At 42.6% G+C, this 22,465-nt stretch overlaps 2 pseudogenes; one reads left to right on the forward strand and one right to left on the reverse strand.

Moving 5' to 3' along the window:
- Positions 1-1,212: 1,212 nt before the first annotated feature.
- On the reverse strand, positions 1,213-1,668 carry LOC103229980 (small ribosomal subunit protein uS13-like; annotated as a pseudogene).
- Positions 1,667-21,725, forward strand: LOC103231003 (nuclear ubiquitous casein and cyclin-dependent kinase substrate 1-like; annotated as a pseudogene).
- Positions 21,726-22,465: the final 740 nt, after the last annotated feature.

The raw sequence follows: 22,465 nt of genomic DNA on the forward strand, positions 1-22,465 counted from the left end.
ATTCTGTGTCTTCTTGGCTGCAGCACAGTCTAAGGGTCAGAATTTTTGCCATTCTCCAGGCGGTGTAATGTTTGCACTGTGTGTGTGTGCCTGTTCTGTGAGCTGCCACTGCCACCGCTGCAGGCTGCAGCTGGTGTTGACGGTGCAGAAGTGCTGAGTCACTGGCTGTTTAGCGACCCTTACATCACGTTCCATTGTCCTTTCTTCCTTTCTAGGCTTTGAGAGCCCTTTCAGTGTTTTTATTTTGTTTTGTTTTTGCCCAGGGCCTCTCCCTGGTAGGAAATCAGGGTGTGAAAACTGAGAGGGTGCTGGGGCTCCGGAACAAAGCTGCGCAGAAGGATAATGGGTCCCTGCAGGCTGCTGAGGACACCCAGCAACCCAAATTCACGTGCTGGAGGCACACCAGGGCCCTGGGCCAGCCCCAGCCGGCCCCGGAGCCCCAGGGTGGGCTCTGACTCACATTTTTCTGCAGCTCTCCCTGCTGTGCTGGTTTCAACTGGAGCTGAGGAGTTTAACAATCTCTTTATATGTTCTGAATCCAACGTTCTTTGTGCCCGTTTTAGCACAAGTGTAACAGGTGGTGCTAATTATCAGTGTGACATAAATTCTTGGAGAGGTAGCCTCTGGAGAGGGCTATACAGATTTTTTAAGTGACTATTTTGACCCAACATGCTTGTCACTTTATATCAGTTGTTTTGTTATTTAAAAAAATCTATTTATTGTGGAAACATTGGGGAAAAAACAAAACATCATAAAGAATGAAGTAAAGGTTATTCGTATTCCACTACCCAGAGATGATCACATTTTGATATATAATCTTCTAATATTTTTTCTAAATATAGATTGATATGTACTGCATAATTGGGCCCACATTGCGCATTTTATTTAAACTGAGAAATATGCTGTGAATACACTCTTACGTCATTTAGCTATATTCTAGAAGTGCTGCAAATTAATGCAGTATGAGCAGAGAGATAAGATACATCTTGGATTGTTTTATTTGCTGTCAGTTCATTTCTGTTTGCAGGATCTTTCTCTTGCCAGAATAGCCTCATTTACAAGTCCCATCCCTTCCTGTCCCTTCTTCCCACCCCTGCAAGTAGCTAAAGCATTTTCTCAGGTAATCATCCCACACTCTCTCTGCTTTTTTTTTTTTTTTTTTTTTTTTTTTTTGGTATATAAACTGTTTATTAACAGACAAGGCCTACAGACTTATTCATTCTTGGACACACCCACAGTTCAGCCATGGCAGCCAGTGGTCTTGCTGTGCTGGCGTCAGACAGGAAGGCCCCAGAGGTGGCACAACCCTCTATGGGCCTGAATCTTCTTCAGACACTCCGGCTCTTCACAGAGTTTGTCGTCTGTTGGCTAGGATCTGCCTATATTTTCCAACCTTTACATACTTCTGTCTGTTCAGGAACCAGTCTGGGATCTTGTACTGGCATGGATCCTGCATAATGGTGATCACATGTTCCACCTCATCCTCAGTGAGTTCTCCTGCCCTCTTGGTGAGGTCAGTGTCTGCTTTCCTCAACACCACATGAGCATATCTTCAACCCACAGCCTTAATGGCAGTGATGGCAAAGGTTTTTTTTTCTGCTGCCCACCGATGCTGGTGTTGAGTACTCGCAAAATATGCTGGAACTCTTCAGGGATCACTAGAGACATGACGGCCGCAGAGGCAGCAGCGTGTAGGCCTCTTGTGGAGGAAAATCTCTGCTTTTTAAAAAATGCTTTCTGGGAAGCCCTAGGACCAGCTAAGATCTATCTGGCTCAGTAGTTCTCAATCTTGAGCTCATATCAGAATCTCCTGGAAGGCTTGTCAAAGGAGATTGCTGGGCTTCACCCCTGGAGTTTCAGTAGGGCTGGGGTGGTAGACAAGTTCCCAGGCAAATGTTGCTCATGCTGGTTCACTACTGAGAACCACTGATTTGGGGGAATGGATGAACAATTTGCTTCCTCCAAGCCCTCTCCCAGTGTTCCTTGGCTACTTGTCTTTTTCCCTTAGACCATTTATTTTGTCTCCAAATTCTTTGCTTATAACCACTCCCTATGCTGTCTTCTCGTGGTGTCACTCATGCATACAAAGGACAGAAATATTTTCTTAATGGAGAGCTGGAATCCAAAGGGTTCAAGGAGTCTCCCAGTACCCGTGAGAGTAGAAGCCAGTGTGATTTGTCCTTCCCTGTCACTGCAGCAGTCTCCTGAAGAGCTGGCTCAAAAGGAAATGCACAGATGCCCAGACTATTTGTTAAAGGAAATGACACATTATCCTCTTCCCAACATCTGGTCATTCCTGAAAGACAGTCAAGCCCCGATAATACTGTTGACTCACTAGAAGCCTGTGTCTTCTTTCCCGAGGGAGGTGGAGACAAACCAAGGAGGATAGAATCTATTTTTGTGTCGGCCCAAGGGGACGCCTTGGGGAGGGGGCGAAGGGTCACCCACATTGCTGTTCTGTTCTGGGAGCCAGGAATGCATACTTCTTCCTGTCCAGCCCTGAGCAACCGTCTCTTTCTTAAGCCTCAGATCCTCCACAGAGAGCTGGAAAGATTTTTAAATGCCATGGTGGGCTGGAATGGCTGGACACCAGCGTAAACGGACTGATGAAATGGGAAGAGGAGATTTGGCAGGACACAGGGTGTTGAGGTTGCAGCAAAGGCAAGAGAGCTGTGTTGGGTTGAGTGACTGTCATACTGTGCAGTCCAGGCTCAGAAGGACTCTGGCTGCATCTGGCTGCCTCTTGATTAGGAAATGCATGTATTTGTTTTCATCTCTAAGGCATCTTCTAGAGGCTAAATATGGAGAAAGAATAAGAGGGGTGTGAGTAGAGTGTCTGGTTAATTAACCTGGAGGACTTGCCCAGGTTGACTTTGCACAGGTAAGGAGAAGTAATACCCTGAAATCTACCGGGAGATCCAAGGGGACCCCCCTCCAGCCTCTCAACCAGTGGAGTAAGTGAAGCTGAGTTCTGAGAGAAGGAAGTTGTGTTCTCATTAAACTAATAGAGGGCCTCCTGGACTAGGGAGGGGATGGGGAGAGGTGGGGAGGGCACCTTTGCCTTTGGATCTAAGGGCATTTATTGTGCCAGGCCTTTGTTTTGTTCCAGGCAGGGCACTCTGGCAAAGGCATCCTGGGAATTTGGCCTGCAAACAGAAAGGGCATTTCCTTGTGTTGGTTTCCTGTTTAGGTCTGCGTAGAAACCCAAAGGATCGCTTGGCCTTATAAATCCTCTAGACATTACTGGTATAGATGCTCTGGCCGGATGCCATGGGAAAATCGCACAGAAATAGAAGAAAGGAGGAAGGCACATTTACTCTCAGGATGCTGGATGGGTTTCAGGCTCCCCGCCTTCAGATCTATAAACACAGGAGGTTGGGCTAGAGGGGATGATCATTCAGGTCCTCTCCAGCTTTGACAATCTCAGGTTCCATTTTCCTCTCAGGGGTCACCAGGAGCTGGCACTGTGCAGCTCAGGCATGGGAGTCAGCTGAGCAGCTCACCAAACAGAAGCACAAAGAAAATTTCAACCCAAAAGTTAGAAAGTTGCCCTGGAATATCCTTTAGGCTCCTTCTCAGAAAGGAGGTGCTTTTGAACTCTGGTATTTCCCAGTCTTTCCTAGATGCTTAGCATACTCCAAAAATCACAGCTGCTAGGTCAGGAGCATTGTGGAGTCTCGTGGAAGGGTTTTGGCACAAAGCGAGTTTGCAGAGCCGGCGGTGAATTAGGTGTTTGTTAGGAGACATCACCCATTTCAGGTTTCTTTTTTTACTTCCTGTTTCCCTCAATTTCTGTATATGTCAAATTGCAGTTTGGCATTCACACTTCTGGTTTAATGGAAGAGGCCATGTTTTTTTTCTTAATCTGTGGCTGAATTCAGATTCTCCTCAGACTTCACTTGGAGATTGACCAGACTTTAGGTCAGTTGGGAAAGTCATGGGGCAAAAACGGGATTTCTTATGGAGATTTCCTGTGTCAACTCAAGCTTTGTTGCAGTAAGAACATGCTCATCATCTTCAACAATGCCTCTTGTGTTACCTTATTTTCTCATTTATCCTTATTTGCATCATTTAGAAAATGTGTTATATAGAACCACCTTTTTTGGGAGGCAAATAATAAAATGATATTGAGTAACATTAAATTAATTGCCTGTAGTCGGACAATGCAGTGTTCTAGTAAATTAATTATGATAGACTCACTTATGCAGCAACATTTCTCAAGACAAGATCGCCCCCTTAGAATTCAGCATGGCTGTGTCCTCAGTCCTCTTGGGTGCGAATTGTGGCATTTGTCTCTGAACCTCATACCCTCAAATATGTCCTTACAGATAAACACATCTGCAAAGGAAGATCACTTCCAAGGTTCCATTCTGTTATTTCTTTTCCAAATTTTGCTTTCATGTGTCTGAAATACATTCTTCTTTTCTTCCCACCAACTCTGAGCTGTTTCTTCAATAATGAAGTGGGTGGAAGAATCAGGAACATGATAGGAAGTTCTAAGCTTTCTGGATCAGTGCTCCTTGGAACACTAATCCTGAGAAATATGCTTTAAAAGGGAGTCCTGTGGTCACACAGGGGTTGGAAAATGCATGTTTGCACTCTGCTGTGTTAAAAGCTCTGAAAATTCGTGCAATAAAGAAACATGTTTGACTTTAGCTCAGCATTTCCCAAACTTACTTGATCAAGAAAGTATCTTTTTATATTATGTGTACAGCAGATACTAACAAATGGAGGAATAAGTGTTTTAGGTGACACTTTGAGAAATACTTCCTGTTGAAAAATAGAGTTCACTGTCTTATATTTAGTACTGGGGAAAATATATGTATTTATATTATAGTATATGAATATTTATAATATATATGTTGTATATTATATGAATATATTATAGTATATGTTATACAACAAATATAAATATACTTATAGTGATAATAATATAAATATTACATATAATATATTATATAAAGTTTATAATTTATATTTATATTATAATATTAACATAATTATAATATTAAATATATAATATAATTCTATATTACATTACATATAATTATGTATTATATGTTATATAATATAAATATAATGTGTATAATTATAATTTTATTTGTTTATTTATTTATTTTTTTTTTTTGAGATGGAGTCTTGTTCTGTCACCTAGGCTGGAGTGCACTGGCAGGATCTCTGCTCACTGCAACCTCCACCTCTGGGGTTCAGGCAATCCTCCTGCCTCAGCCTCCTGAGTAGCTGGGACTACAGGTTCCTGCCACCACACCTAGTTAATTTTTTTGCGTTTTTAGTAGAGACGGGGTTTCACCATGCTGCCCAGGCTGGTCTCAAACTCCTGACCTCAAGTGATCTGCTTGCCTCAGCCTCCCAAAATGCTGGGATTACAGGTGTGAACAACCATGCCCAGCCTATAATTATAATTTATATTTACATTTCTAATTTACATTCATATTTATATCTCAATATTTGTATTATATATAAAGTGGAGGAATATATATAACATATGATAAACATTCCCATTACATTTTCATATATACATACTTTATATGTGATATGGTTTGGATCTGTGTCCCCACCCAAATCTCATGTTCAGTTGTAATCCCCCATGTGGGAGGTGGACCTGGTGGGAAGTGTTTAAATCATGGGGGCAGATTTCTCGTGAATGATTTAGCACCGTCCCCTTGGTACTGTCCTTGCAATAGTGAGTGACTTCTTTACGAGATCTTGTCATTTAAAGGTGTGTAGCACCTCCTCCCTCTCTCTCTTACTCCTGCTCTGGCCATGTGAAGGGCCTACTTCCTTTTCATCTTCTGCCGTGATTGTAAGTTTCCTGAAGCCCCTCCAGAAATCAAGCAGATGCCAACATCACGCTTCCTTTACAACCTGCAGAATTGTGGCTAATTAAACCTTCTTTTCTTTATAAATTACTCAATCTCAGGTATTTCTTTACAGCAATGCCAGAACAGCCTAACATAATGTATATGTATACTGTATGTGTGTGCATATCAATAATGTACTGGAAATGTTGCTGCTCTTTTCAGAATTTTCAGGATGAACATAGATATGAAAAGATCTTTATAGAAAAAACATTACAAACGATCACCATTTCAATTGTGGCTATCGTTGTTTGGAAGATGACAGGTGAGTCTTTTTTTCTTTCTATTTTTGTTTCCCACAGATCTTCCACAACGAACGTGAATTATCTCTATATTAGATGCAAGAAACAAAATAAATTTTAATTTTTAAAAAGAGTCCATGCACAAGGTTCCTTTCATTTGGTCTTCATGCAGAGAAGCTATCAGATGCATCCTCCTGCTTCCTAGTCATTTATCTGAGCTTGCTTGTGGTTTATGGCATACATCTACTGAGGTCCTGCATGGCTGTTTCTGGAGCACACGCAGCTTCTTCAGTTTTAACAGAAAGTAAAGCAATTACCACATAGTGGGAGGATCAGTAAGTGCAGGAAATGGCCTCATCAAGTTCACCAAACTCAGTTGTTCCTGGATTGTGTGTTCAAGAAGAAACAGATGGTCTATCAGCCAGAATTCTTGGTTGCCACCAATGGAAATCTCAGTTGGAAAGTGGATTTATTGGAAATGTATCATATGGTTCAAGGAATCAGTGCAAGGCTGGAGAACCAGGTGATGAAATTGGATAAAAATCTAGGGAGACCTCATGACCCAGCACTGTGGGAGGCCAAGGCAGAAGGGTCATTTGAGCTCAGGAGTTCAAGACCAGCCTGGCAACATAGACAGTCCTCATCAGTTAAAAAAAAAAAAATGAAAAATTGGCCCGGCATGATGGCATGTGCCTGTCGTCTCAGTTACTTAGGTGGCTGAGGCGGGAGGATCATTTAAGCCCCGGGTCGAGGCTGTAGTGAGCTATGGCCACACCGCTGCACTCCAGCCCAGGTGACAAAGCAAGACTGCTTAAAAAAAAACTCAAGGGTGGCAAGGCACAGAGAGAGTCTACTTGGCATGCTGCCATTGGTGTTCTCAATGCTGAGCACCTGTCATCATGCTGCTGGGCTCTGGCACCCCTGAACACTCATTGCTGCGCTGCTGCACACTCAACTCCAGCACAGCCATTGCCAAAACCTTCTGCCTCCCCACAGGCTTCCTGTCCTACTGGGGCCACTGATCAGCTGAACCCAGGGTAATATGCTGGTTCCCTAGCTGCTGGGGCAAAGACAGAAGCTCTCTGCCCTCTTTGGCTTCTGAATTAGGAAATGGAGTCCTGCCTCCCTTCTTTTGGATGCTTCTTTCCAAAGGGAAAGGATGTTTAAAGGCTTGGTAGCCAGAATGACCAATAAGCATAACATTTAGGGATTCTGTAAAGGGGCTGCTAGGATCTTGGAGGGGCAGGGGAAAAAGCAGCCAACCATGCTCAGAAGTGATCTCTTCTCCCCAGAGCAACATGCAGCATGGTTTTCTTTCTACTGGGAATCCTGAGATGGGAAATGTTCTGCCAGATTTCTTGATCAGTTGGTTGAAAGTCTGCCCCTCAGAAGAACTGACCACTCTGGATAAAAATTGCACTAAATAACAAAATAAGAATGACCATTTTTTAAAGAACCTGGGAGTCAAGGAATGATGCCCAGCTGGCTGAAAGGGCTGGGGTTTCTCACTCGCTCTGTCAGCCACACGGATTGTCTGTTGGACCCTGGCCAGAGGAAATGAAGGGGAAACAGAGCACTTGACGGATTGTTTTTCCTCTGAAGAACTTTACAGTTTAGGGAAGCAGATTAAATAGATTGAGATTATCTTAGAGAAGGGCCCTATAAGTGCAGGGAAGGAGAAAGGAGTGAAAAATGTAAACATGGATTTTTTATTGACTTCCTTATTCGGGAACATCTCTTTCTGCTTGCAAATGTCCAAATGTTGGGGCTGAGTTCAGAGACTAAAAGATGAAATCCAAGGAGAGAGTCAGGGTGGCTGTAGCTGCTGTTGGATTCTTAGACACCAGACACGGACCCCAATCTGGACTGTGTGGGAGAAAACTGGTGGGGTTAACTACTTCAGAGTGTGGAGTCTTTCAGGTAGAACTGGAAATCAATGATTAAGAAATGAGAGGCCAGGCACAGTGGCTCACGCCTGTAATCCTAGCACTTTGGGAGGCCAAGGCAGGTGGATAATTTGAGGTCAGGAGTTCAAGACCAGCCTGGCCAGTATGGTGAAACCCCATCTCTACTAAAAATACAAAAAAATTAGCCAGGCATGGTGGTGGGTGCCTGTAATCCCAGCTACTTGGGAGGCTGAAACAGGAAAATCACTTGAACCCAGAGGTTTCACAGTGGAGGTTGCAGTGAACTGAGATCGCACCCCTGCATTCCAGCCTGGGCAACAGAGTGAGACTCCTTCTTAAACAAAAAAGAACAGTAGAACTAATATGGATCTACTCACCTCAGAATAAGTGAAGTAGAATTTGAGAACCTCACAAAGTTGACCTTATGTAATCTTTGTATTATTATAATTTTCTACAGTGAGTTGCTTCTTGGTTGTCAGGAAATCTGCACAACTTTTTCATCATTGACTGGGGCCTTTTGAGAACTGTCTATACCATAGTCCCCACTTATTGATGGTTTCACTTTCCACAGTTACAGTTACCTCTGGTCAACTGCAGTCCAAAAATATTAAACGGCAGAGCATGGTGCCTCACACCTATAATCCCAGCACTTTGAGAGGTAGAGGCAGGAGCATTGCTTGAGCTCAGGAGTTCAAGACCAGCCTAGGCAATACAGTGAGACCCTGTCTCTACAAATAAAAATTAAAAATAGCCAGTTGTGGTGGTGCAGGCTTATAGTCTCAGCTACTCAGGAGGCTGAGGCAAGAGAAGCACTTGAGCCTGGGAGTTCAAGGCTGCAGTGACCTGTGATCACACCACTGCCCTCCAGCCTGGACAACAGAGCAAGACCGTGTCTCAACAAACAAATAAAAATCCCAAAAAGATTAAATGGAAAACTCTAGAAATGAGCAATTCATAAGTTTTAAATTTTGTGCTATTCTGAGTAGCATGATGAAATCTCAGGCTGTCCTACTCCATTCCTGCCCAGGATGCGAATCCTACCTTTTTATCTACATGAAATAATTTAGCCATCTTGGTTATCAGATCTAAAAAACATAGTATATGTGAGGCTTGATTCTATCTGTGGCTTTGGGCATCCACTGGCAGTCTTGGAATGTATACCTTTCAGATAAGTGGGGGACTACTGCATATTTTTAGAGAAGGGGTTTCCAAGCTTGGGTACTTCAGTTGGACGAGGATCAGGAATATGCCTCCCAGAAATGCAACCAAGACAACAAACCAAGCACAAGTCTTTGGTATAATGTTTTGTAGAATGCATTCTTGCACGGTGGATTGTATTCTTCCTGGGAATACATGCTAGAAAGAGAAGAGCAAATCTTTAGGAACATGAGAATGTGCTACACCTTAGAGAGTGCAGCTGTGTGCAAATACTCAGTTACCCGGAACTGAATCTCAACTAGAACCAAATTTCACTGACATAGACAAAGTTTAATGATCAGTGTGCAAGAACATCTGAGTCATGATGAAGGAAGAAATGATTAAGGACTCATAGGATCTCTTCAACTTGGAAGCCTATCCATTCCTAGGAAATTTGAGACAAACCACATGGTGTCTCTCCTGTAACCCCAGCATTTTTCCAGGAAAATCTTTGAAGGAAAAAGGTCACAAAAAGGTAGACCGAGGGAATAGAGTGAAGACAGAGAGGCAAAGTGGAGGGGATATTCCATTTTTCTCTTCACCGTAGAGGCTGTTGATTGGAACAGGAGGTAGGAAGTGACTGGAATTTCTAGTATCCAATATAGGGATAGTGTATTTCACCTTTGGCTGTGTCCCAGGGTGAATAGACAGTGAAAGGGAAGCATAAGCCCTCACGAAAGAGCCTGATACAGCAAAACTGCTATAGGCCAGGGAGGCTGGAGGCAGACAGGGCTGGAGCTCTGTGAGATACTTCAGGTCTCAGGCCTCGGTCCAAGAGATGAGTTTGGACACAGAATGAACATCTTCGTTGTTAGTTATATTAAAACATGGTGTCTGGCTGGGCACAGTGCTGCACGCCTATAGCCCAAGCTACTTGGGAGGCTGAGGTGGGAGGATTGCTTGAGCCTGGGAGTTCGAATCTAGCCTAGGCAACAAAATAAGATCCTGTCTTTTAAAAAAAAAAAAAAAAAAAAAACAAGATGGTGTCTGTAACCAGATGGCTGTGTTTAATCCTAACTCTATACCTCTTACTAGCAGTAGGATTTTGGAGAAATTACCTAACCTTTCTGTGCCTCTGTTTATCATTTTTAAAGGGCGATAAGGATATGACCTGCCTCATAAAGTTTTCATGAATGTTAAATACATTAATTCATTTAAAGTGCTTAGCACATAATAAGTGTAACCAAGTAACTGCTCAATAAGCATTAGGCTTCAATGTTATTATAGGTGGTTAGAATATGCCAGAACAAGGGCAACATTGTTCACCTACAAGGCTTGCATGGGACATCCAGGTAAACTTTCATTCAGATTAAGCTCAGAAAATGCCACGGCCATTGCTTTAATCTGACTGAAGTTGATGAAGCATCTCTGTGGTGGAAATATTTAACTTACATCTATAATATTAACAGATTGCTGGTGTTAAAATCTTACTAGTGGCAAATGCCTTGTTTCACTGAAGCATTTCCTAAACAGTGGCACAACATGGTTGAAATGTGGCCATCCTGGGTCTTAGTTTTAAGAGCCTTAAGGCCGGGCACGGTGGCTCATGCCTGTAATCCCAGTGCTTTGGGAGGCTGAGGAGAGAGGATTGCTTGAGACCGGAAGTTTGAAGCTACAAGGAGCCATGACCATGCCACTGTTCTCCAGCCTGGGTGACAAAGTGAGACCCCGTCTCAAAAAAAAAAAAAAAAAAGAATCCTTGAAAATGAGTCCTCAGAAATGAGGGGGACTGTAGTGTCTTGCAACATTTCTCACATAGGTGTGTCAGTCACCGGGATTTGGGGACAACTTGAGCATTTTAAAATGTATGTTTTCAGGTCAGGTGTGGTGGCTCATGCCTACAAGTCCCAGCACTTTGGGAGGCTGAGGTGGGAGGATTCCTTGATCCCAGGAGTTTGAGACCAGCCTGGGCAACACAGTGGACCCTGTCTCTATAGGAATTTGTTTTAAAAAATTAGCTGGTCATAGTGGTGTGCTCCTGCAGTCCCAGCTACTCAAGAGGCTGAGGCAGGAGGATCGCTTGAACCCAGGAGTTCAAGGCCGCAGTGAGCTATGATGGTGCCACTGCACTCCAGCCTGGGTGACAGAGCAAGACCCTGTCTCATAAAAAATAAAGAACTAAATAAGTAAAATTTATGTTTTTATAGAATAAAACATAGTTCCTTAAATTAGTTTTTTTCTCAAACTGCGGCTTGTAGATTTTTTTTTTTTTTTTCCTTTATGAGGTGCTGGTGCATTCCTGAAATTTGAGGAATGTTGATATAACAGAAGGGACATGGGCTTTGAAATCAGACGATCCATATTCAAATTCTGCCTCTTCTACGGACTCCCTAGGAGAACCTGGGCGAGTCACTCGGCCCCACTGAGCCTCGCCTTTGTCATTTGGAAAATGGTGATAATAGCTACGCACAATCTTGCTATAAAGAGTGCATGCACATGTAGGGGCTCAGCAAAAGTTACCTCCCATCCTCTCACCCATTTTCTTCTCCCCTAAAGAAAGAGGAGAGGAATTATTCTGCCGTCTTGAATGAAAGCAAAGAGAAACTCAACTGAGATATTCAACAGATTTGTACTGGAGACTCGATGATTCAGACAGAGGTGTTGTGGTAGGCTGAATAACACCCCCTCAACTCCTAAAGATGTTCACGTCCTCATCACTGGAACCTGTGAATGTTATATGGCAAAAAAAGAATGTTGCAGGTATGAGTAAATTATAGATCTTTCAACAGAGGGATTACCGGTGAGTCCTAAATAAGAGGGAGGAAGAGGAAGATTCCACACAGAGAGAAGAGTAGAAGGCAATGTGGCCAGGGACTCAGAGACTGGAGTGATGTGGCCACAGGCCGAAGAAAGGAGCAGCCACGAGAAGCTGGGAGAAAAGGAAAAAAGCGAATTCTCCCCTAGAGCCTTGGGAGGGGCTCAGCCCTTCTGGCACCTTGATTTAAGCTCCGTGAAACTGACTTCAGGCTTCTGGCCTCCAGAACCATGAAAGAATATATTTGTTTTAGGTTTCCACATTTATGGCAATGTTTTACAGCAGCCATAGGAAACTAATACCGATGGTTGCTCATGACTGCAAAAAGATAATGTTAAGATGGGATGGAAATGATTGTACTCAGTGGCAGAAATTTAAGAACTCCCTAGCAAACATTTTGATTCTGTTGTCTAGTCCTTGGTTCCTAGGCCGACAGGTGTGAAGAAGAGAAAATCCTTTCTAATAGTATAGAACTTTCACACTGTGGCTTGAAACCTTCAGTGGGCTGTGATTGACGTTTTGTTTGTTTGTTTTTTAAGTGAACTAGAATAGAATAAAAAGCCTGACACTCTATGCTGTTGTCATCATAAACCAAGGGCTTGCCCACTCTTTCCTATGTGAAGCCGTTGCACATGGTCTTCCATGCACTCTCCTTCCTCCTCTTACTACTCTTAGTTAAGTGGCCGCTAACATGCTCCCATGGCATCTTGTGCTTTCATTATTATGGTCCTTATCACCTTGTAGTACATTATTAGCCATTCATTCAGCGAGTGTGCTTCTGGTCCTACTGTGTCTCAGGCACTTTACTGGGTGCTGGTCCTTTCCAAGTGTCTCCTCCTTGGACAGCCATTTCCCTAAGGAATAAGGTTTTTATTGTTGGGTTGTTTGTTTGTTTGTTTTCTGAGATGGGGTCTCGTTCTGTCGCCGAAGCTGGAATGCAGTGGCATGAACATGGCTTACTCTAACCTTGACCTTCCCAGGCTCAAGCAATCCTCACACCTCAGCCCTTCTACCCAAGTAGCTGGGACTACAGGCACACACCACCATGCCTGGCTAATTTTTTAATTTTTTTGTAGAGACAGAGTCTCCCTGTGTTGCCCAGGCTGGTCTTGAACTCCTGGGCTCAAGAGATCCTCTTGCCTTGGCCTCCCAAAATGCTGGGATTACAGGAATGAGCCACAGGGCCTGGCCCAGGAATAATGTTTTAACATCTGTATCTGTAGTGCCGTAGGCAGTGCCTGGCATTCCAAAAGGTGCTTGAATGAGTTGTGGTTTTAGAATTATTCTTTTTTTGTTTGTTTTGTTTTGTTTTTTATTTTTTTGTTTTGTTTTGTTTTGAGATGGAGTCTCGCTCTGTCATCCAGGCTGGAGTGCAGTGGCGCCATCTTGGCTCACTGCAACCTCCCCCTCCCAGGTTCAAGCAATTTTCCTGCCTCAGCCTCCCGAGTAGCTGGGATGACAGGCGCCCACCACCACGCCCAGCTAATTTTTGAATTTTTAGTAGAGAAGGGGTTTCACCGTGTTGGCCAGGTTGGTCTCGAACTCCTGACCTCAGGTGATCCACCCACCTCGGCCTCCCAAAGTGCTGGAGTTACAGGCGTGAGCCAACGCTCCTGGCCTAGAATTATTCTTTTAAACAAATTCAAATGGTAGTTGGGGGCAAGTCATCTGCTCTGGCCCTGTTAGGTGTGGGACAGGACATTGCTCTATGGGAACTGGCCTGACAGGCGTAGGTTTTCTAGAAGCATGGTCATAGAAATCCTCTATTTGGGCTTTTAAATTGCAATCGTCCCTTGGTAGAGTTGGACACATTTTCTCTCTTCTCCAGGTCACCCTCCTGCCATAGCATCCTGGAACAGCTAGAGGAGGAATCACTTGACTGATGAAGAAATGGAAGGAGTGCTTTGTGAACATTGGAGGCCGTCCTAATTGCAGGACCAGCTGGAGAAGATAGCCTAAAATAAATTTCAGTCATACAGGAATTTTTAAAAGAAAAGGATACCTTCCTTTCCTAACTTAGGCTCTTCTGCTAACTTATTGTAACATCATCATGTCCTTAAAACATCAAATATGAGAGCCAAATTATATTCAGCAGTGTCTTAGGCAACAACCACATATGTATAATATAGACGATGATATCATGGCTGACTCAATATAATTACACCTTTGCTCATAAACCCTATCTTTCTTTCTAGGCATTCAAAGCACATGACAGACATTATCTTGTTGCTTTTCCCAGCACACTTGCCAAGTAGACAGGAAGCAAATATCATTATTGTCTTCATCTCATGTAGGTATAGACAGCGTTCCTGGGAACTATTTGCTCAAAGCCCCACTGGCAATAAGAGCTACTGGCAAAAAAAAATGACTAGAGTCCTAGTTTAAAAAACAACTTCCTGCTGAGTCAACTTCAGGTCACAATGCTGCGATATTTCTAATTTCAGGCATTCTTAGATGGGGGCACAATGGGTTAGTTATTTTCCTTTATTTGCAGGTGTTTCGGAGGGAGTGAGACAGCAGATATAATCAAATTGATGCAACTATTGGCACTTTCTGAGTGTTCAGCATCTATGGGGAACTTCAGCATCTATTTTCTTTCCAAGATGGCAGTGGCATTACCAAGCATAGCTCAGTGAAGTATGACTGGCAACACAATCTGGAACATCAATATGATTCTACAATGTTTTGCCATTAGAGGCATTTCTACTGTCATTGAAAACATTTAGAGTTGTAGAGGCCTGAGCTCAAGTACCAGCTCTGACATTAACTGGTTAAGTACTTTTGAACAAGCCCTTAATTGCTCTGTTCTCATTTTTCTCATCCATAAAATGGGAACAATATTTACCTTGGTCGAAGACACTAAGGGTAAAAAGAGATCATATATATGTTTCATAAACATTGAAATTCTGTAGAAAAACAAAGCACTACAAAGGTTAGACCACTTCAATTACAGGCCCTAATACAGGTTATATTTTCTATCAATGGGGACTATTTCCAATGGGTCATCTGTGCAAAAAAGATGTCTTTAAAACTGTAAATTAGGCCGAGCATGATGGCTTATGTCTATAATCCCAGTACTTGGGAGGCCGAGGTGGGCATATCACTTAAGGCCAGGAGTTGAAGACCAGCCTGGCCAACATGATGAAACCCGTCTCTGCTAAAAATACAAAAATTAGGTGGACATGGTGGGCATGCCTGCAATCCCACCTACTTGGGAGGCTGCAGCAGGAGAATAGCTTGAACCAGGGAGGCGGAGGTTGCAGTGAACCGAGATGGCACCCCTGCACTCCAGCCTGGATGACAGAGCAAGACTCTGTTTAAAAAAACAAAAACAACAACAACAACAACAAAAGCTGTAAATTATTATCTCCCTGGGAAATCAGGAGAAAAGAAAATTAAAAGGAGAAAGGAAGCCTGGGGCTATAGGTCTATCAGAATGTAAGGAATGTGACAAATATGAACCCCGTGCCTATGTGGTGGAATTCAAGTCTATATACAATGTACAGCCCAGGAAGCTTGCAAAGTAAAGCTTTCCTGTGCCTTCTGGAATGTGGACCCTTTGTCCATGATCTATAAGGTAAAGAATTCCATAGGAAGTATATATTTAACTAATTGTAGCCAGAAATTAGATATGGGTAAGCCAGATTCCACTGTGCAATGTTATTGCTTCTTCAACCTAGATACGTGCATACTTTAACCCAAGCTCAAACCCTGAAGATTTGAACTCCTAACCTTTAAAACACACGGCGGTTACTTTGATCACCAGGCATCCTGGCTCTTGTTTACTAGGACTGGGAGTTCTCCTCAGACAGAGCTCCATTTATTCCACGACCCTAGCAGAATAACACTAAGAAACCCAAAAGCACATCCATTTTGAAATAGTGTCTGTGGCACCAAAAGGATTCTGGAGCTCTGAATCAGTCCCTTACCTCATGGCAAAATTTACAGGCTTGCAGAGTTAAATGAAAATCAGATTGGAATGCAGGGACTTCTATTTTTCTGTAATGACATGTTGTGAGAAGGAAGGCAATTTTCTTGGACATTCCTCTAAAACCAGTGCACTTGCAGTGGCTTTTTTTTTTTTTTTTTGGTTTACAAAACTATTCTAAACAGACCCAGGGCTCACTGCCATCTCCGGGTGCCAGGACTCTGGGCCACAGGGGCCATTTGTCCAGGGTATATAATTAAAATCAGTAATTATTCCTTTCACTTGGCACATGTGAGCCTCTTCTCAAAGCTGTCAGAGAGTGGACTTTAATATCTCATTCTTTCTCTGAAGTAATTTAATGATCACATAAGAAAAATGATTCTCTGAAACTATAATCTTAGAATTTGGCTCCACCTCCAAGTTGAAAGAATTTTGTAAGGAAAGAAAGAGAAAACACTCAAGAAATATGTCTGCTCCTCACATCTGACTGTGAAAAGTCTATATACTATGACCTGAAAAGGAAAGATAAACATAGTCCATGAAATTCTGTGGCAAAAAGGAATGAAAATGTGCTTACGAAAAAGAACCCCCAAACTGGAACTGTATTCTCTGCAGGTTTAAAAGCAACCATTGCCAAAATCTGCTTTCTGGAAACTTTCCTCTAAACCTGGCTGCTACCGTCAGCCTTGGCTGTGGGAGAAAGACCTGGAAGACTGTGGTTTGGAATATGTGAATGTTAAAAATCAGACATTGTTCCCGTTTCTTTATAACAACAACAAGTCTTTGGTTTTTGGCTATATACATGCTGGGTTTTCTGGTACCAACTTGTTCCTTTTTTCACTAGAGGTCAGAACTATTGAGGGGATCTTGATATTTTTGTTTGTTTCCTTTTTGACCACTGCTCTCCCCTTTCTTACAATGCCCTTGAGAAGAAGCTAATGGGCTCTGTTTCCATGCTGAAATGAAGAAATGATCGAGCGAGTATGAAATGATGCGTGGAAGGCCACACAGCAAGTTGGAAAAAGATTCTGAATGAGAAACTTGAAATTTCCATGTCCTCCCCAGGTCTGTAAATCCAGTATACTAAGCTAAGTTTTTCTAAGACATTGAGGCCCAAAGATGGCTGTTGAACCACAGGCATGAGGTGTGACTTCAAATCAAGAGTCAACACTATGCGGAGTGACTAGATACAGAATGCTCTAATAAAATAATTATCACCTGCCGGGGCAGAGTTAAGCTTAAAATGATCTTACCGTGGATTATTTGAATTTATAGCATATTACATATAATTCAGATAGAACAGGGTCATGTTCAACCTAATCCCATCTATGAAAAGATTGCAGAACAAACAACAAATATAAAATACATTACAGGAACTGTGTTTCAGTTACATGTCATATGTCACATACATAAGAACAAGAATTAGGAAGCAACAGAATCAATTATTATTGCATCCCGGGGAACTATGTTTTCAAGAAGCATAACTACTGAACTTGGAAGTCATTCTCTTTAACAAAAAACAGGTAGTCCATGTAACCTAACCTATTACACAGCAGCAGCAGCAACTGAAAAAGCTGGTCCCAGGCAAAGGGCACAAGCCAAAGTCATTTCTGTGGGCTCTTAAGCAGATCTCGCTATGTTTCAGTGGAAGGTAGAATCATTCAAGAGGAAACTGGGAATGTGCAGAGATAGAACCACGGAACATCACAAAGAGCCTTCTTAAAGGAGCAGTGGTGGGCTGAGTGATGGGAATGCTCTACAATTAAAGGCATACCTGGTTTAACTTTTTTTTTAAGAGATGAGGCTCCCACTATGTTGCCCAGACTGGTCTTGAACTCCTGGGTTCAAGTGATCCTCTTACCTTGGCCTCCCAAAGTGCTGGGATGCCACCCTGCCCCAGCCTATCTTTGCCATTTTTCTAACAGCATGTGCTCATTTCATGGTCTCTGTGTCACATTTCAGTAATTCTCACAATATTTCAAACTTTTTCATCATTATTATTTCTGTTATACTGATCTGTGATCAGTGATCTTCGATGTTACTGTTGTAATTGTTTTGGAGAGTCATGGGCAGCACCCATGTAAGAAGGTGAACTTGATCAATAAATGTGTGTGTTCTGACCAACTGGCTCCTCCCACTGACTGGCTGTTCCCCCATTTCTCTCTCTCTCCTCAGGGTCCTCCCTATTCCCTGAGATACAATGATACTAAAATTAGTTCAATTAATAACCCTACAGTGGCCTCTAAGGGTTCAAGTAAAAGCATTGCACGTCTCTCACTTTATTTATTTATTTAATTTTTTTTTCAGACGGACCCTCACTCTGTTGCCCAGGCTGGAGTGCAGTGGCGTGATCTCAGCTCCCTGCAACCTCCGCCTCCCAGTTCAAGTGATTCTCCTGCCTCAGCCTCCTGAGTAGCTGGTATTACAGGCATGAGCCACCCCACCCACCTAATTTTTGTATTTTTAGTAGAGACAGTGTTTCACCATGTTGGCCAAGCTGGTCTCGAACTCCTGGCCTCAAATGATCTGCCTGCCTCAGCCTCCCAAGGTGCTGGGATTACAAGCGTGAGTCACCACACCCTGCTCACTTTATTTAATTTATTTTTTGAGCCAGGGCCTTGCTCTGTCACCTAGGCTGGTATGCAATGGTGCCATCTCAGCTCACTGTAACCTCTGTCTCCAGAGTTTAAGCAATCCTCCCACTTCAGCCTGCTGAGTAGCTGGGATTACAGGCAAGCACCACCATGCCTGGCTAATATTTGCATTTTTTGGTAGAGACAGGGTTTTGCCATGTTGCCCAGGCTGGTCTCGAACTCCTGGTTTCAAGCATTCTGCCTGCCTCGGCTTCCCAAAGTACTGGGATTACAGGCACATCTCTCATTTTAAATAAAAAACTAGCAATGATTATGCTTAGTGAGGAAGGTATGTTGAAAGCTGAGACAGACTGAAAGCTAGTCCTCTTGTGCCAAACAGTTAGGAAAGCTGTGAACGCAAAGGAAAAGTTATTGAAGGAAATTAAAAGCATCTCTCCATGGGACACATGAATAAGAAAATGAAACAGTCTTAATGCTGAAATAGAGAAAGTTTTAGTGGTTTGGGTAGATCAAACCAGCCATAACATTTCCTTAGGCCAAAACCCAATCCAGAACAAGGCCCTAATGCACTTTAATTCTCTGAAGGCTGAGAGAGGTGAGGAAGCTACAGAAAAAAATGTTTGAAGCTAGCAGAGGTCGGTTCATGAGGTTTAAGGAAAAAAGTTGTCTTAATAACATGAAAGCAAGTAGTGATGGAGAAGCTGCAGCAAGTGGCACAGAAGATCTAGCTGAGATAATTAATGAACAATAGATTTTCTACATAGATGAAACCTTTTCTATTGGAAGATAATGCCATCTAGAACTTTCATAGCTAGAGAGAAGTCAATGCCTGGCTTCAAAGCTTCAAAGGACAGTCCGATTGTTTTGTTAGGGGCTAATGCAGCTAGTGACTTTAAGTTGAAGCCAATGCTCATTTACCATTCTGCAAGTTCCAGGGCTCTTAAGAATTATGTGAAATCTACTCTGCCTGTGCTCTACAAATGGAACAGCAGAGCCAGGATGATAGAACATCTCTTTACAGCACGGTTTGCTGAATAGTTTAAGCCCACCATTGAGAACTACTGCTCAGAGAAAAAGATTCCTTTCAAAATATACCTGCTCATTGGTAATGCACCCAGTCATCCAAGAACTCTGATGGAGCTATACAAGAGATTAATGTTTTAAGCAAACACAACATCCATCCTGCAGCTCATGCATGGAGGTGTAATTTTGGCTTTCAAGTCTTAGTGTTTAAGAAATACATGTTTTTTTTCTTTCTTTTTTTTTGAGATGGAATTTTGCTCTTGTTGCCCAGGCTGGAGTGCAATGACACGATCTTGGCTCACTGCCACCTCTGCCTCCTGGTTCAAGTGATTCTCCTGCTTCAGCCTCTCAAGTAGCTGATATTACAGGTGCCTACCACCACGCCTGGCTAATTTTGTATTTTTAGTGGAGATGGAGTTTCACCATGTTGGCCAGGCTGGTCTTGAACTCCTGACCTCAGGTGATCCACCCACCTCGGCCTCCCAAAGTGCTTGGATTACAGGCATGAGCCATTGCACGCAGCCAATAAATACATTTTGTAAGGCTATAGTGACCATAAATAGTGATTTTTCTGATAGATCTGGGCACAGTCAGTTGAAAGCCTTCTGGAAAGGATTCACCATTCTAGATGCCATTGAGAACATTCATGATTCATGGGAGAACATATCCATGTTAACAGGAGTTTGGAAGAAGTTGATTCCAACCCTCATAGATGACTTTGAGGACTTTAAGACTTCAGTGGAGGAAGTCACTGCAGATGTGGTAGAAAGTGTAAGAGAACTAGAATTAGCAGTGGAGCCTGAAGATGTGACTGAATTGCTGCAATCTCATAATAAAAGTTTAATGGATGAGAAGTTGCCTCTTACGGATGAGCAAAGAAAGTGGTTCCTTGAGATGGAAACTACTCCTGATGAAGACACTGTGAATATTATTGAAATGATAACAAAAGATTTAAAATATTATGTAAACTCAGTTGTTAAAGCAGCAACAGGGTTTGAGAGATTTACTTCAATTTTGAAAGAAGTTCTACTGTGAGTAAATGCCATCAAATAGCTTTGCATGCTACAGAGAAATCTTTCATGAAAAGAAGAGTCAATTGATGCAGCAAACTTCATTGTCTTACTTTAAGAAATGGTCGCATTTTGAAGAGAAGGTGGAGCGGAGGGCTCCTCTATTCCAGGGACTCTAAACCAAAAAGCATCAGAGTTTGAGAAGCCAGCAGCTCACGGTTCGGCTGAAGTTAGGAATGGGAGGCAGCCGCCAAGTGCATTGGGTTGGGGGTGTCCTGGTCGTTGGCTTCTCAACTCTGTCTTTCGACAGAGAACATGTTACGACTTTTCAGAAATAGGAAGATTTGTTGATTTCTCACAGTTTCAGGAATCTGATGATACAGATGAAGATTCGGGCCCTACCACTAAGAAAATTTGATCATCTCCCCTAGAAGCTAAAAATAAGGCGATCTGGAAAGAATTCACAGGAAGATAGTGAGGACTCAGAAGAAAAAGATCTGAAGACCAAAAAGGATGACTTTCACTCAGCAGAGGATAATGAAGTTGAAAACGAAGATCATAAAAATGTACACCAGCACAGCAGGCAGCATCTAAAGCAACTTCCGAACAGAGGGAGACGCTCACGGAAGATGTGGGCGTGAGGAGGAACAAGAAGAGGATGAGGCACCCTTCCAGGAGAATTCCGGCAGCAATGAAGATTTCCTAATGGAAGATGATGATGATAGCGACTAAGGCAATTCAAAAAAGAAAAACAAAAAGATGGTTAAGAAGTCCAAACCTGAGAGAAAAGCAAAGAAAATGTTCAAACGCAGACTAAAGGCTACAGTGACGCCAAGTCTAGTGAAAGGCAAAGGGAATGTGGGTCGCCCCACAGCTTCAAAGCCATCAAAGGAAAGGACTCCTTCTCCCAAGGAAGACAAGGAACCGGAAAGCCCACCAGAAAAGAAAACATCTACAAGCCCCCACCCAAGAAATCTGGGGATGAAGGCGTCTGGGGAGGCTTAAAAGTGATGATGGTTTGGGGAGAGCTTTTAAGAAAAGGAGAGGAGAGGAGAGGAAGAGAGGAGAGAAGAAAGGAGAAAGAAAAGAAAGAAAAAAGAAAAAGTAAAGGAGAAAAGAGAGGGAGAAAAAAAGAACCTACTTAAGATAGAACATGGTTTTGTCTACGGCTTGACCCATGGGCTTTCAGTGCTTTTTTCCATTTGTTGAAAGTAATGCTTCTCTCTCTCTTTTAAAAATAAAACAATTGTATGTTTAATTGTTTAAGTTACCTTTTTGTCTATTGGTCTCTTTGCCAATGCCCCCACCCCCAACCCCAGCTGCCCTTTCCCAATGAAAGCTACGTCAAATTAATCACTGGATTGACTGCTTCGTCTTTTTATTTTTAATGGAAGGTATACCACAGTTGTAAAGCAGTAAGATTTAAGATGAACACTATGGAAAATTTGCTTTTTGCTAAACAATAGCAAGTTGAATAGTAATCAAAAAACATAGAAAGATTTTAGTTCAAAATGATTGCTTCTTCCTCTACCTGGACTTTAAAAAAATCAGTTGTCATCTAATATGAGTTTATTTGTCTATGTACACAAGTATAAATGTCTAAAAAAATCATGACTTTAAACTTCCACTGATGAGGCAGGTAAAAGATAAAGATGAATTCTGAACTGTTAAAAACAAATGGTCACAGCCACCCTGTGATGATGGTTCATTTCAGGTGTCAATTTGACTAGATTAAGGAAACATACAAACCTCTAAAAGTGTTATTTTGGGGTGTGTCTGCGAGGGTGTTTCTAGAGGAGATTGGCATGTGAGTCTGAGTGGGCGAGGTGGGGAATATCTGCCCTTTGTATAGGCAGGCACCATCTAATCTTCCAGGGGCCTGGAGAAAATAAAACAGAAAAGGCAGTTATGTTGTGCTGTCTGTTGGAGC

The sequence above is a fragment of the Chlorocebus sabaeus genome, chromosome 25 (genome assembly GCF_047675955.1).
Source record: "Chlorocebus sabaeus isolate Y175 chromosome 25, mChlSab1.0.hap1, whole genome shotgun sequence".
Lineage (NCBI taxonomy): Eukaryota > Metazoa > Chordata > Mammalia > Primates > Cercopithecidae > Chlorocebus > Chlorocebus sabaeus.